This window comes from Puma concolor, chromosome B4 (genome assembly GCF_028749965.1).
Source record: "Puma concolor isolate L17-30 chromosome B4, mPumCon1.1.hap2, whole genome shotgun sequence".
In the NCBI taxonomy this organism is placed as follows: domain Eukaryota; kingdom Metazoa; phylum Chordata; class Mammalia; order Carnivora; family Felidae; genus Puma; species Puma concolor.
In genome coordinates this window covers 34,007,918-34,022,132 of record NC_141673.1, presented here as the reverse complement: position 1 = coordinate 34,022,132, position 14,215 = coordinate 34,007,918, and positions in this window count along the sequence as shown.

Genomic DNA, 14,215 nt, shown 5'->3' with positions numbered 1-14,215 from the left:
AAATAATGAGCTATTACCTTACATATTTAGATTAACATATGAAAAATCAACAATGGAAGATGGTACATTATATGTAACGAAAGAATGAATACTCTCCAATCAAAGGAAGATTATGTACTCTGTGGCTGAGTTGATATCAATAGCTAAACAGTATGAGAATATGTATTCTGATGGAAAACCTGTTTTGAAAGAGCAAAGAAAGAAAGAAACGAAGAAAGAAAATAAGTATGTCAACTCTTCGTCTAATAAACCCAGCTTCTCTTTGTATTAGAAAGTTTTTTTAATTGAATTTTTCCCCAGTTGTATAGAGATACAATTGGCATGCATCACTGTTTAAGTTTAAGGCATACAGCGGGATGGTTGGACTTATAGATATTGTGAAATAATTACCACAATAAGTCTAGTTACCATCCATCAACTCAATAGGTACAATAAGAAGAGAAAGCAAAAAAGAAAAATAAATATTTTTCCTTGTGATGAGAAGTTTGAGGAGTTACTCCCATAACAACTTTCATGTATATTATGCGGCAATGTTAACTAAGATCATCATGCTCTACTTTATATCCCTGGTACCTATTTATCTTGTAACTGGAAGTTTGTACCTCTTGACCACCTTTTTCCAATTCCCCCTTCCTCCACTGCCCCCCACCTCATTTCTCATAACCACATTCAAGGCTTTCTGTTATTATGTGAACTTGTCTGCCTTTTAGCTCTAGCACATATGATTTCATTTAAAGAGTAGTAGATATAGGGATTTAAAGGTCATAAGTTTGAAGCTACGTCGACAGGGATCCATCTCATAGCTCTGCCACTTTCTGGTAAAGATCATGGATAAATTAATTAACTTAAGCCTCAATTTTCTGATCTCCAAAATGAAAAACAAAATGATAATAATGCATTCTCATTTTCCATTAGATGCAAATTTAAAAGAATTTTTTTTTGAAAATACTGTTTTGTGCCAATGTGTTGTATTCTTATTACCAGAAATTTACTCTTCACATTTTAATGATTACTTTGGCTTACTGGTGTAGTTATCATACACATCGGTGCTGGTAAGAGCCAGCTTTCCCCAGGGCCTGTATAAAAAAACAAAAACACAGTAAAGCTGAGATGCTAGATCTTGGCTTATACACAGATACTTAACTCTGAGCTCATTTGTCACCACTTACATGGTAATCTGTGAGGAAATAACACACTACATGGCTTGCTATAATCAATCAGTTTATCTGATTTACTCAAAAGCCCATTCTCAGTTAACGGAAAAATAGATACGGAGACTGTTTTGTTTTTGTTTTTGTTTTTGTTTTTGTTTTTGACAACTGAAGACTCAGAAATAACTAAAACTGACCAGAAGAGTAAAATCGGACCTGGAATGAGACTCTCTGGACTATCAAGACATGGCAAAGGGCCCTCTACTCATTAGAGCATTGTTTATAGTGGAAGGTAGAAAACCACCCCCAAAAGTTAGTAGAGAATAGGTAGCTAAGCTGAACTCCAGAGCCATTATTATTAAGATAATTGTGATGGCTCCAATGAGTATCCATCTTCTGAATTTCCCTCCTGTCTTAGTTGTTCCCGATAATAGAAATCATGTTTAAAAATTGGAATGGATGTGACTTTTCTCACAGAATGTTTTGATTAATATAGTTGGTGTTATGGGTTGTGAAATAACCTATCTAAAAGATTAGAAATAAGTATCTTGTGTAGTTTAGGAAAAGCCCAGAAGCAGAGATTCCATTTCATTCCTTGAGTTCTATATTCCTTTGCTTCTCCAGAAAAGTTTAGAATGGCACTTCTAAGCTTTTGTAGGACTTATATAATAATGCGTCTAATTAGTCATCCAGCTTCAATAGGCAGCTCCAAGCTTTTAATTAATTAAACAGTATTTCAATAGCTGACTAGTTGGGTGTTGTCCAGATACCTGTGTCCTAAATAAAAGGCCAAATTTCTTCACTTACTAGCCTTGGCTTTTATTAACTCCAATGAGATAAAGTGACAAATCTGTATAAGGGTGGTTGCTACTGGAAATTGCTCAACTTCAAAGTGTTCAAAGTGTTGTGAAACACAGATACTTTAATAAAATTAGATGGGTGCATGTCAACGTATGAACACCCTCAAATATACACTCACTTACTACACAAAATAATAGAATCATTATATCCTGTTGTAGTGCTTTGCACAAATCACTTTTATGCCTGACATCTCATAATTATAATCTGCTCAGTAAAAAGAACATATTATTTCAATTTTATAAATAAGTAAACCAAGGTTTGAGCCATGGGATAAATTGATTTCACTATTGCTCCAAACAAAGAACAGTTAAACTGGAATCAAAGATGATTTTAGGGTAGGTAAGAAACAGATCAACTCTGTTTCAAATCTCTCATTATATAAATGAAGAATTTGAACCTCAGAAAAAATGCTCTTGCTCATGAACATGTGTTAGCATAGAGTAGAACCAAGAATAGAACTTGTGGACTATGTTAGTAACTCAGATACAGGTTTTCAGTTAACATATAAAACAGAACAAGATAAAAATCTAGGGATTTTTGTAAGCAGACCTTACAATTCATCCATGCCAGGACTCATTTTTCTACTAAGGAAAAGGTTTTTGAGTTCAGAAGAGAATAAATGAATATCCAAACTTCACACTTCACACAATAGTAGGCTTGAAAGACAATTCTCAGTATTCTTTTTAAATTATATAACTGTATATACTCAGTCTCTTTGCAAGTATTTAAATAACATGGGTGTGAATTTCACAGGGCTAAATATCCTCTATTTCCAGTTCTACAAAGAAAGGAAATAGTTGTATTCCATTGATAAGAATTTTCATGAATTCATGAAACATTAGTACAATTAAAAAAAAAACAGTAAGTCTTATAAAGATATATGATGTGCAAACAAACTAGATATCTGTTCTTTAAATTTTAATGTGTCAAAGACTAATGATTTTAAAATTCATAACTCTCCTTTAACAAATATGGGATAGATAGGGAAAGAAAAGCTATTACCATATGTTTCCAGTTGAGATATTAAATTAAAACATTAGTTAAGATATTAAACCACTAGTTTAAGATATTAAACTACTTTAAGTATTAAGGCCAAGCAAAGGTTGATTCAGAGAATTGGTTACGAAGGTGTTGTAAAGAATGGAGAAACAGAAGCAGAATACCAAGAAGCTGCTGGCATATTTGTGTTGGAACCCATGAGCCAGCAATGACTTCTTAAGCACTAGAGAAACTTCTTTGACCTTCCACTCCTGTTAGAAAGTCTGCTCTTTTCAAAAGCCCTGAAGTAGGTACTCCAACAGAGAAGGGCCAATATTTGCATGGTTCTTGGCTCCTCCTGCTTTTAAAACCTCTGCTAATATTTCTCAATGTTAGAATTTAAGGGTAAGATGTCACTTAATCCTTTAGTTTGGCAAAGTGTCTCTGAAATACAGTTTGTGGACTTCCAACCCTGTTGGCACAGGAGGAAACACAGAAGGATATGGAGCTGAGAATAATTAAATCATGCACAATTTGACATTTGGTAGTTTTGCAATATATTGCTATCTAGAAGATTACAATGACAAAAGACACACCTTGTATGTATGAACTAAGTGAGGATAAAACAATTCAGGACCGTGGTACATACTTCCAAAGGAGAGAGGCTGAATGAAGGCAAAGCTATTGGATATGTCTGATTATATGATTGATGTAAATTTAAAAATATAACAATGGGTGCTCAGAACTTGATAGTAGAAAACGTCCAGTTAATATTCCCTTCCTCAGGAAAGGAATAAATGTACTAAGAGAATGAACTACTGCCATATGAGGTCATTCCTACTGACTTAGATCATGAGTCCTGGAATCAGACATATCTGAATTTGAATTTGGCCTCTGTTATTTAGTGGCTCTGTGATATTGGGGCATTGAGTTATTTCAACTCTCTGAACCTTATTTTCCTAACTAACCTCAAATGGATAGAATCCACACCTAATATTATTGTTGTGAAAATTGCAATAGGTTGCATACATAGTACACTTAATACTTGACCAAGTACATAGTACTTGACCAATAAAGGTTAGCTCGATCTCCTGCAGTTCCTGCCACCTTGAGTTTGTATGATTCAGTTTAAGATTATTATGTTAGAATGGATTGTCCCTACACAGAATTAGGATCACTAATTTTCTTTTCTTACCTCTTCAACTATTCACACATGAAAATGCTAGAATTATTACTTGTAAGGAATTAAAGTTGGTGATCAGTCTTCAGGTCTGACTAGGTTATAGATAGCATCAGTAAATATTAAAGACAAGTAAGCATTTTTACAGGGGAAATAATTTAAATATTCTTCAATATAGAGCACTTAAATATGTTACGAAGAATAATCATTTGTTGGTTTAAGACCATGGGGTTTACTTCAAATATTATTAATTCCAAAACAAAAATGTTATATCTGGTTTTCCCCTTTGATATGCATCATGTGAGAGATTAAAATTAATTTGTGGTAATTTGAAGTGAATATTGTGTAATAACAGATGCTAATGATTTTTAAAAATTTTTTTTCAACATTTTTTATTTATTTTGGGGACAGAGAGAGACAGAGCATGAACGGGGGAGGGGCAGAGAGAGAGGGAGACACAGAATCGGAAACAGGCTCCAGGCTCTGAGCCATCAACCCAGAGCCCGACGCGGGGCTAGAACTCACAGACCGCGAGATCGTGACCTGGCTGAAGTCAGACGCTTAACCGACTGCGCCACCCAGGCGCCCCTCATGATTTTTTAAATGTTTATTTATTTTGAGAGAGAGAGCACACACACTAGTGGGAGAGGGGCAGAGAGAGAGGGAGAGAGAGAGAGTGCACACTAGTGGGAGAGGGGCAGAGAGAGAGGGAGAGAGAGAGAGAGTGCACACTAGTGGGAGAGGGGCAGAGAGAGAGGGAGAGAGAGAATCCCAGCAGGCTTCATACTGTCAGCTCTGAGCAAGCCCGATGTGGGGGTCCATCTCAGAAACCCTGAGATCACGACCTGAGCTGAAATCAAGGGCCGACACTCAACCGACTGAGCCACCCAGGCACCCTTAGATGTTAATGGTTTTTAACAAAGGTTAAAAATAGTTAAATTATTACTGTTGAAAAGATCCAAACATAATCTTAAATTTACCACTCATTACTTCTTACCATGTATTGTTCATGTTTTAAAAAACACATTGACTTGAAGCTAACTAATTATTTGATATAATAAATATTTATTGGATGACTAGAGTATTGGAAGCAACTGATATAAAACCTACTATTCAAAGATGGGAAGGCGCAGTTCCGGCTTTTAAAAAGCTTGACTAGAACAGGAAAAACAATTACAATATAAAGGATCATTGCTTGAATTGAGCTATTCAGAAAGTACAGTGGTGACATGGGAGGGAAGCAATTAAATCTATTAAGGATAGTTGAGAGAAATTTTAGTAAGTCTGAGAAGGAAGTATTAGTATTGCTATTTTATAGATTTGACAACAATAATGGTTTAAAATTATAATACAATTACTCGCCTCGCCTTCGGATTTTTTTTCTTAATTGATACTTAATAAAATATGTATTAATTAGATTTAGGAATGTTTTATTTTTAAACTTATTAAAGGTTGTGTGAGTGCAAGTTTAATTCACTATACCAGCAGCCACCTTTCCTCTGATATGGAGAGCATATTAGCTTCATATGTGTCAAAACACTAATACCAATTGTACCGTGTCCCCCCAAAATTAATATGTTGAAGCTCTGATCCCCAATGTGACTTAATCAAACATAGGGCATTAAGGAATTATCTAAATGAGGTTAAATGAAGTCATAAGGGTGGGGCCTTAATCCCATAGGGCTAGTATCCTTATAAGAAGAGAAAGGGACACAGAGCTCTCTCTCACTGCAAGCACACACAGGAAAGGGTTATATGGACACAGAGAGAAGGTGGGAGTTTACAAGCCAGGATGAGAGTCCTCACCAGAACTGAATTTTCTGTAACATTGATTATGGACTTCTAGCCTCCAGAACCTTGAGAAAATGAATTTCTGTTGCTTGAACCACCCAGTCTGTGATATTTTGTTATGACAGTTCAACCGGACTAATATAACAATAACATGAAGCATATGAACTTGGACTAAGTTTCCTTTAGGAAGAACATCACAGTATCTTTTCCCCTTTGGGAAAAAGAAAGAAAAGCTACTTCCTGTAATGTCAAATAGTATTCTGGGAGAAGAGGTGGATGAGTTGGCATCTGGATCTGGGAGCCTCCTGGGCTGTTCAGGGCTCTCGGTTCACACCTTCTTTTTGAGACTCGATGTTATAGACTTTCTCAATGAATAAAAGTGCCATTCTGGACTGAAAGGGTACCAGAGTTGCTAAGAGTGATTCAAATCCTACTGTCAGGAAGTTTGCAGGTTGTATCCTCCTCACTAGAGTACTCTGTACAGCCTTGTACGGGAAGACTCCTTCTGGAAAAGTTAGACACAGCGGCCATAGCTTTTCGAATTCTAGCTAAGTTTTTTAGTGTAGGTTAGGAAGAAATGTATGATTCTCAAAGTTGCCTTTTCTACATTTTCAGGGATCTGAGCTTGTTTGCAGTGGGCACAGATCTGACTTTGTGGATCCAGTCTTTGAGGCCAAAACTTTGTGAGAGCAAGAGCAACACGGGCAGGTAAAAAGAGCTGCAAGTAAGCTATTCACATTTTCAAAATTCCCTTCTCAGTATTCTATTAGCACGTCTGCTTTGTTTTTATAGATGAAGAGGAGGGAAATGAAGGAAAAGGAGCTGATATTAGATTTCATGATGAATATAGGCATTTACTCAAATGATTAATAGGAGATATATTGAGATGTCGTTCCACTGCTACCCCAGTCTAGTGACTTAGATCTTATAGATTTTCATGTAAGTGTAGGAGAATGTTTAAATAAATGTCACTCCAATTACAGATAACTCCATGAATATTAAAAATAAAAAGTTAGATATATATACAATTTGAAGAAATGATAGCAGTAATCACTTTCCTTCCAGTTACCTTATATATCAAGGATTGCTAAGGACAATGCCTGAGGTTGTTAAGCACGTGATACTAATGAATATAGTGGCCTGGATAGCTCTAGTGGATCATCACTATGCAGAATGTGGGTCCATTATTTCTATATTTTTTTATTTTTTTCAAGAGAATTCATGAAAATCTCGATTTTTAAAAAAGTTTTTATTTAAATTCCAGTTAGTTAACATACATGTAATATTCATTTTGGCGTATAATATGGTGATTCAACACTTCCATACAACACCCGGTGCTCATCACAAGCGCACTCCTTAACCCCCATCACCCATTTAACCCACCCCCCCTACTCACCTCCCCTCTGGTAACCATCAGTTTGTTCTCTACAGTTAAGAGTCTGTTTCTTGGTTTGGTTCTCTCTCTCCTTCCCCCCCCCCACCCCTTTTGCTCATTTGTTTTCTTTCTTAAATTCCACATATAAGTGAATGAATATTGTATTTGTCTTTCTCTGACTGACTTATTTCACTTAGCATAATACGATCTAGCTCCATCCATGTCTTTGCAAATGGAAAAATTTCATTTTATGGCCTATATATATATATATATATATCAGTGAATGGGCACTAGGGCTGTTTCCATAATTTGGTTATTGTAGATAATACTGCTATAAATATCAGGATGCATGTGTCCCTTTGAGTTACTATTTTTGTATTCTTTGTGTAAATACCTAGTAGTATAATTGCTGGATCATAGGTCATTCTATTTTTAACTTTTTGAAGAACCTCCATACTCTTTTCCATGGTGGCTGTACCAGTTTGCATTCCCATCTACAGTGTAAGAGGGTTCTTTTTTCTACACATCCTCACCAATACCTATGGTTTCTTGCACTATTGATTTCAGCCATTCTGACAAGTGGTAGGTGATAGCTCATTGTAGTTTTGGTTTGCATTTCCCTTAGGACCAGTAATGTTGAGCATTGTTTCATGTGTCTATTGCCATCTGTATTCTACTTTGGAAAAATGTCTATTTATGTCTTCTGCCCATTTCTGAAGTGGAATGTTTGTTTTTTGGATATTGAGTTTTGTAAGTTCTTTATATATTTTGGATACGAACCCTTGATCAGATATGTCTTTTGCAAATACCTTCTCCCATTCTCTAGGTTGCCTTTTAGTTTTGTTGATTGTTTTCTTCACTGTACAGAAATGTTTTATTTTGAGAAGTCTCAATAGTTTATTTTTGCTTTCGTTCCCCTTTCTTCAGGAGACATATCTGGAAAGAAGTTGTTACAGCCAATGACAAAGAGGTTACTGCCTATGTTCTCCTCTAAAATTTTTAATGGTTTCATGTTTCATATTTAGGTCCTTATTACTTTTGGAATTCATTTTTGTGTGTGGTGTAAGAAAGTGGTCCAATTTCATTGTTTTGTGTGTTGCTGTCCAGTTTTCCCCACACCATCTGTTGTATTTCTATACACCAATGAAGCAGCAGAAAGAGAAAGTAAGTAATCAATCTCTTTTACAATTGCACCAAAAACAATAGGATGCCTAGGAATAAACTTAAAGAGGTGAAAGACCTGTACTCTGAAAACTATAAAACACTGATGAAAGAAATTGAAGATAACACAAAGAAATGGAAAAACATTCCATGCTCACGGACTGGAAGAACAAATATTGGTAAAATGTCGATACTACCCAAAGCAATCTACACATTTAATGCAATCCTTATTAAAGTACCACCAGCATTTTTCACAGAGCTAGAACAAACAATCCTAAAATTTGTATGGAAACACAAAAGACCTCAAATAGCCGAAACAACCTTGGAAAAGCAAGGCAAAGCTGGAGGCATCATAATTCTGGACTTCAAGTTATATTACAAAGTTGTAGTGATCAAAAGAATATGGTACTAGCACAAGAATAGATACTTAGATCAATAGAATAGAAAATCCAGAAACGAAACCACAACTATACGGTCAATTAATCTTCAACAAAGCAGGAAAGAATATCCAATGAAATTTTTAAAAATAAGACATCTTACGGGTGCCTGGATGGCTCAGTCAGTTAAGCATCCAGCTCCCGTTCTGGTCACGATCTTACGGTTCGTAGGTTTGAGCCCTGTGTCAGTCTCTGTGCTGACAGCTCAGAGCCTGGAGCCTGTTTTGGATTCTGTATCTCCCTCTCTCTCTGCCTCTTCCCAGCTCGTGCTCTGTCCCTCTGTCTCACTCTCAAAAATAAACATTAATTTTTTTTTAATATGCCATCTTACCATATTAAATGCATGGCCAAAATTATTACTTTAAATATTCTAAAGCCAAATACAATATTACTGAATGCAGAGACCAACCAGAGTGTTCCAGGTTGAGATCTTACTATAAATTAATAATAATCGATTAAGGAGAGCTATTCAAGGCCACCTGACAAACTTCACTGAAAGAAAATTAAATTCATTATTATATATAAAGAAATAATGACTTAATCAAAGAGACATTAGCCAGCTACTGAAATGTAGAAAAGTAGAAAGAAATGACTTGCCCAAGCAATGTCAATACAAGTACCGCCCATCCCCAAAATCAATATATCAGATCTTGCTATAGTAGACTCTGTATAACCATATAGCTGAGAGATTGAGCGTTTGGGTTTCTTTTTTTTTTTTTTAATTTTTCAACGTTTATTTATTTTTGGGACAGAGAGAGACAGAGCATGAACGGGGGCGGGGCAGAGAGAGAGGGAGACACAGAATCGGAAACAGGCTCCAGGCTCCAAGCCATCAGCCCAGAGCCCGACGCGGGGCTCGAACTCACGGACCGTGAGATCGTGACCTGGCTGAAGTCGGACGCTTAACCGACTGCGCCACCCAGGCGCCCCGAGCATTTGGGTTTCTGAGCCAGACTCCATATATTTGCATCCTGCTACCATTTACTAGTTATTAAAGCTCTCTGTACCTCAGTGTCTCTGTGTGAAAAACGAGGATTATTGTGATATGTACATCAAAATGCTGTGAGAAAGTAATGACTTCATAAATATTGGCTATTATTCCTTTAAGGATGAAATATTAGATTACCAGAGCCTGGTGCCAGAAACCATTCTTATCATTGAATGGTCTTTGTGCTGATTTCATTCTCACAGAACAGTTCCTGATTATAATAGACATGGTGTGCAGTGAAAGAATCCTTGGCTTGAGCGTGTGAGAGCAAACACTATGGTGGTTAGAGACCTTAGAATAATTTAAGAATTGCTATTCTAATTAAAGTACTTTATTATCTGGTGAGTTCAGTTATTATGAATTAGTTGCCTAGAATTTTATTATATCTGGAACTAAGACATGATCCAGTTCTCTGGACCCTAAACCATGGCAAACTCACCAAGATAGATGCCAACCAAACCGAACTATTGGCATCTAGGGCAGTTAGAATGTTCTTTTTTTTAATCAGTAGATTTTTATTTCAGATTTTCTCTTTGCAAACAGTGTAAAAGAACCATCGCTCTTTTATTCACTGTTTAATCTCCAATCTTTAGCTCAGTGCTTGAGAAAAAGTAAATTTTCAATAAATATAAATTGAATGTATTAACTAAAACTGAATGATTACTTGAAAAACAGATTCTTTATATCAGTTTGTTTGCTGTTTACATTTATCTAGTTTTGGTCAACATGTTACTTAGAGAGGTATTTCATTGATGGTCCCATTTAACTGAGTTCCAAATATTAAGTATTTTGCTGTATTTTGTAATTGGAGCAGGCACTGAAGAGTGGAAGATGAGAACAGGAGAAAGGAAAAGGAACTAGCTTTTTGAGGTGATATCTTTCACTGGGTTGTAGCCTCGCCGGACAAACAGTGGTCCCATTTTGGAACTGCTGAGGCTTCTTGTACTCTGTGGCACACGTTAGCAGAAATGAGAGAGTTGCATAGAGAAAGAGTTTCAGAAATCTGCACATTTCAGACATTTGGCTAAACACAAAACAATGGTACAAGGCTTGACTCCACAGGCCCACCACAGAATAATTGTTGGAAGGATGAGAAAAGAACAGAGATTCTAGAATTAGCCAGGTGTTGGGAGAAATTTGATTTCCAAATCACTAGAGGCCACACTTTAAGAATAAGAACGGTGCCTGAAAGCAGTGGTGTCTCAAGTCTGGTCCTCAGAACAGCAGTGTCAGCATCATATGAAAACATGTTAGAAATGCTAATTCTCTGACTCCAGCCCTATCTACTGAATCAGAAACTCTGCAAATGGGATCCAGCACTCTATATCAAATTACAGTTCACAAGAAAACTAGAAAATATTTTTAAATGAATGGTAGTGAGAATACAAATTATCAAAATTAGTGGAAAAATAACTAAAACCATGATTTGATAGAAATTTATAGATTTAAGTGTTTATATTATAAAAGAAAAAAGTCTTGAACTCAATATTCTAAGCCTAACATTAAAGAAAAAAAGAAAAAGAAACAGAAAAGGAATAATCCAAGCCAAAAGTAAATAAAAGAAAATAATAATAAGACTGAAAATCAGTAAAATAAAGAACAAATAATGGAAAAAATAACATAGCCAAAAGTTGGTCATTGAAAAGATAAATAACACTAAAAATTTTCTAACAAAATTGATCAAAAAAAAAAAAAAGAAATAAAAACACAATGTCAGCAATGAAGAAGAGAATATTGCTATACATCCTCCAGTCAATAGGAGATAATAAAGAAATACGAGCAGATATCTAATGAATGCTTGATAATTTAGATAATACAGTAAAATTCATTGAAAGACATTAATCACTAGAACCAGAATAATCCAGCTGGGTTCTATATATGCATTTAAAAACAGAGATATACTTACTGAAGCAACATCTTAAGCTAGTATTGTCCTCAAACTAATATTGACAAATATCGTCAGAATTTGCAGACAATTTCTTAGCATGATCATGATGGAAGACAATTATTGAGATGTGTTAGTCTTAATATTTATGTTCATTTAAACTGTTGATTATCCATGTCTTAAATAATCTGTGGTACTCCTTCAGCCTCTTGCAAACTCACATGAAAGGACTTAAAATAAGCACCAGATGACCTTTCTGTTATCTCCCATGATTAGTTTTAGATAAAGGATAGATTAGATAAGATAAATAGAACATATGAATAAGACTAGATTTGTTTTTTAAAAATTCAAAATTCCACCAGGCCAAAGTATTTTTACTGGCAGATTCTAACGAATGATAAAACAAGAATACAACCTTATACAAACTTATCAGAATGTAGAAGAACAAAAATAATTTCCCACCTCATTTTATAAAGTCTGAAAAACCTTAATACTAAAATTAGTCAAATATATTCCAAGAAAACAAACTACAGACCACTATCTCTCATGAAAAGACATGGAAAAATCCTTTAAAAAGTACAAGGAAATTATATTCAATAATATAAAAATATAATGAGAAGACATAGGAAGGTTTATCTCAGTAACAAAATGTTGATTTATTATTTTTAAAAAATCAGTACAAATAATTCATTACATTAATGGAATGAACAAAATCCATATGATCTCTTAATAGATGTGAAAAAAGTGTTTTGACAAAATTAAATACCCATTAATGATAAAAACTCTCAGCAAATTAGAAAAACAAGGAAAAACCTGCAATTAGCATAAAAGTTAATTGTGAAATATTGAACTCCTCTCACTTGATATCAAGAATAGGTTAAGTAATTCTGCTCTTGCCACTGTTGCTCAACATTGTACTAGAGATTCTAGCAAATTCAATTTGGGAGAAAAAGAACACAAAGAAGCAAATGACTTAAAGTTTAGAAGGAACACATAAAAATTACTGTAATGATAGATACTATGATTGTTTAAGAAAAACCTAAGAAATATACAAAAAAGCTAGTAGATCTAATAAGTGAATTTAACATGATTGCAGGACACAATGACAAAATACAAATATCTCTCTGGAGTCTATATGCTAACAATTAACAATTAGAAGATAAAATTTAACAAAACAGGCCACTAGTCTGAAAACTGCAAAACATTACTGAGAGAAGTTAAATTTAAAAAGACCCCCCCCAAATAAATAAAAAGACCCAAATAAATGGAGAATATGCCATGTGGAAGACTCAATATCTCAAACATATCTATCATCCTCAATTTGGTCTCTAGATTTGCATCAAACCTGATCAAAACAAGGTTTTAAAATTTAAACAAAATCCAATTTTAAAATTGATGGGAATGACACAGAACCTAAAGTAGCAAAAATGATTTGGCAGAAGATAAAGTTGAGGAATTCATACTTGTTGATTTCAAAGCTACTGTAAAGCCACAGTAATCAATAGAGTATGGCATTAGATTTCATCAAACCTACACACTTTTGCTTATTGAAAGACATTCTTATAAAAATAACCAAGTTGCAAACCAGAATAAAGTATGTGCAATACATATATATGCTCAAAAAAAAAAAAGAACATATAACGTAGCAATAAAAAAGACAAGCAATCCAGTTAAACAATGGGTAAAGACCTGAAAAAATACTTCCCAAAGGAAAATATAAAAATGTTTACTATGCACACAAAAGAGTTCCACATCATTAGTCATCAAGGAAAAGCAAATTAAAATCAGACACCAATTTACACCCAACATAGTGGCTAAAATTAAAAAAAAAAAAGGCAACACCATATATTAGCAAGGATGTTGTTGGTGGAATTTTAAAATGGTACAACCACATGGGAAACTGGCAATTTAGTTTTAGGTTAAGCACACGCCTACTCTATAACTCAGAACATCCATTCCAAGTATTTTATACAACAGCAATGAAAATATATGTCCAGGAAAATACTTAAACGTGAGTATTCATAAGAGTTTTATTCCTAATGACTCCAAACTGGAAAAACGCAATATTCCTCTCATAGAGAACGTATAAACAAATTATAGTATATGTCTACAATAGAATAATAGCAATAAAGACGTACAAACTGTTCATATGTGCAATAACATAGTCTGAAAAACATTACACTGAGAAATAGTAGACGCTCACAAAAAAGTACACAATGTTTGATTGCATTTACATGAAAATCAAGAATAAGCAAAACTAAGTGTTTGCTTTTGATATCAGAGGAATTCACTGAGAAAATTTTCAAGTGTGAAAGAGATGATCGTCATCTTTAATGAGTTGTGAATTGCATAAATTCATTAACCTTTACACTTAAGATCTGTGCGTTTCACTGTGTGTACATTATACC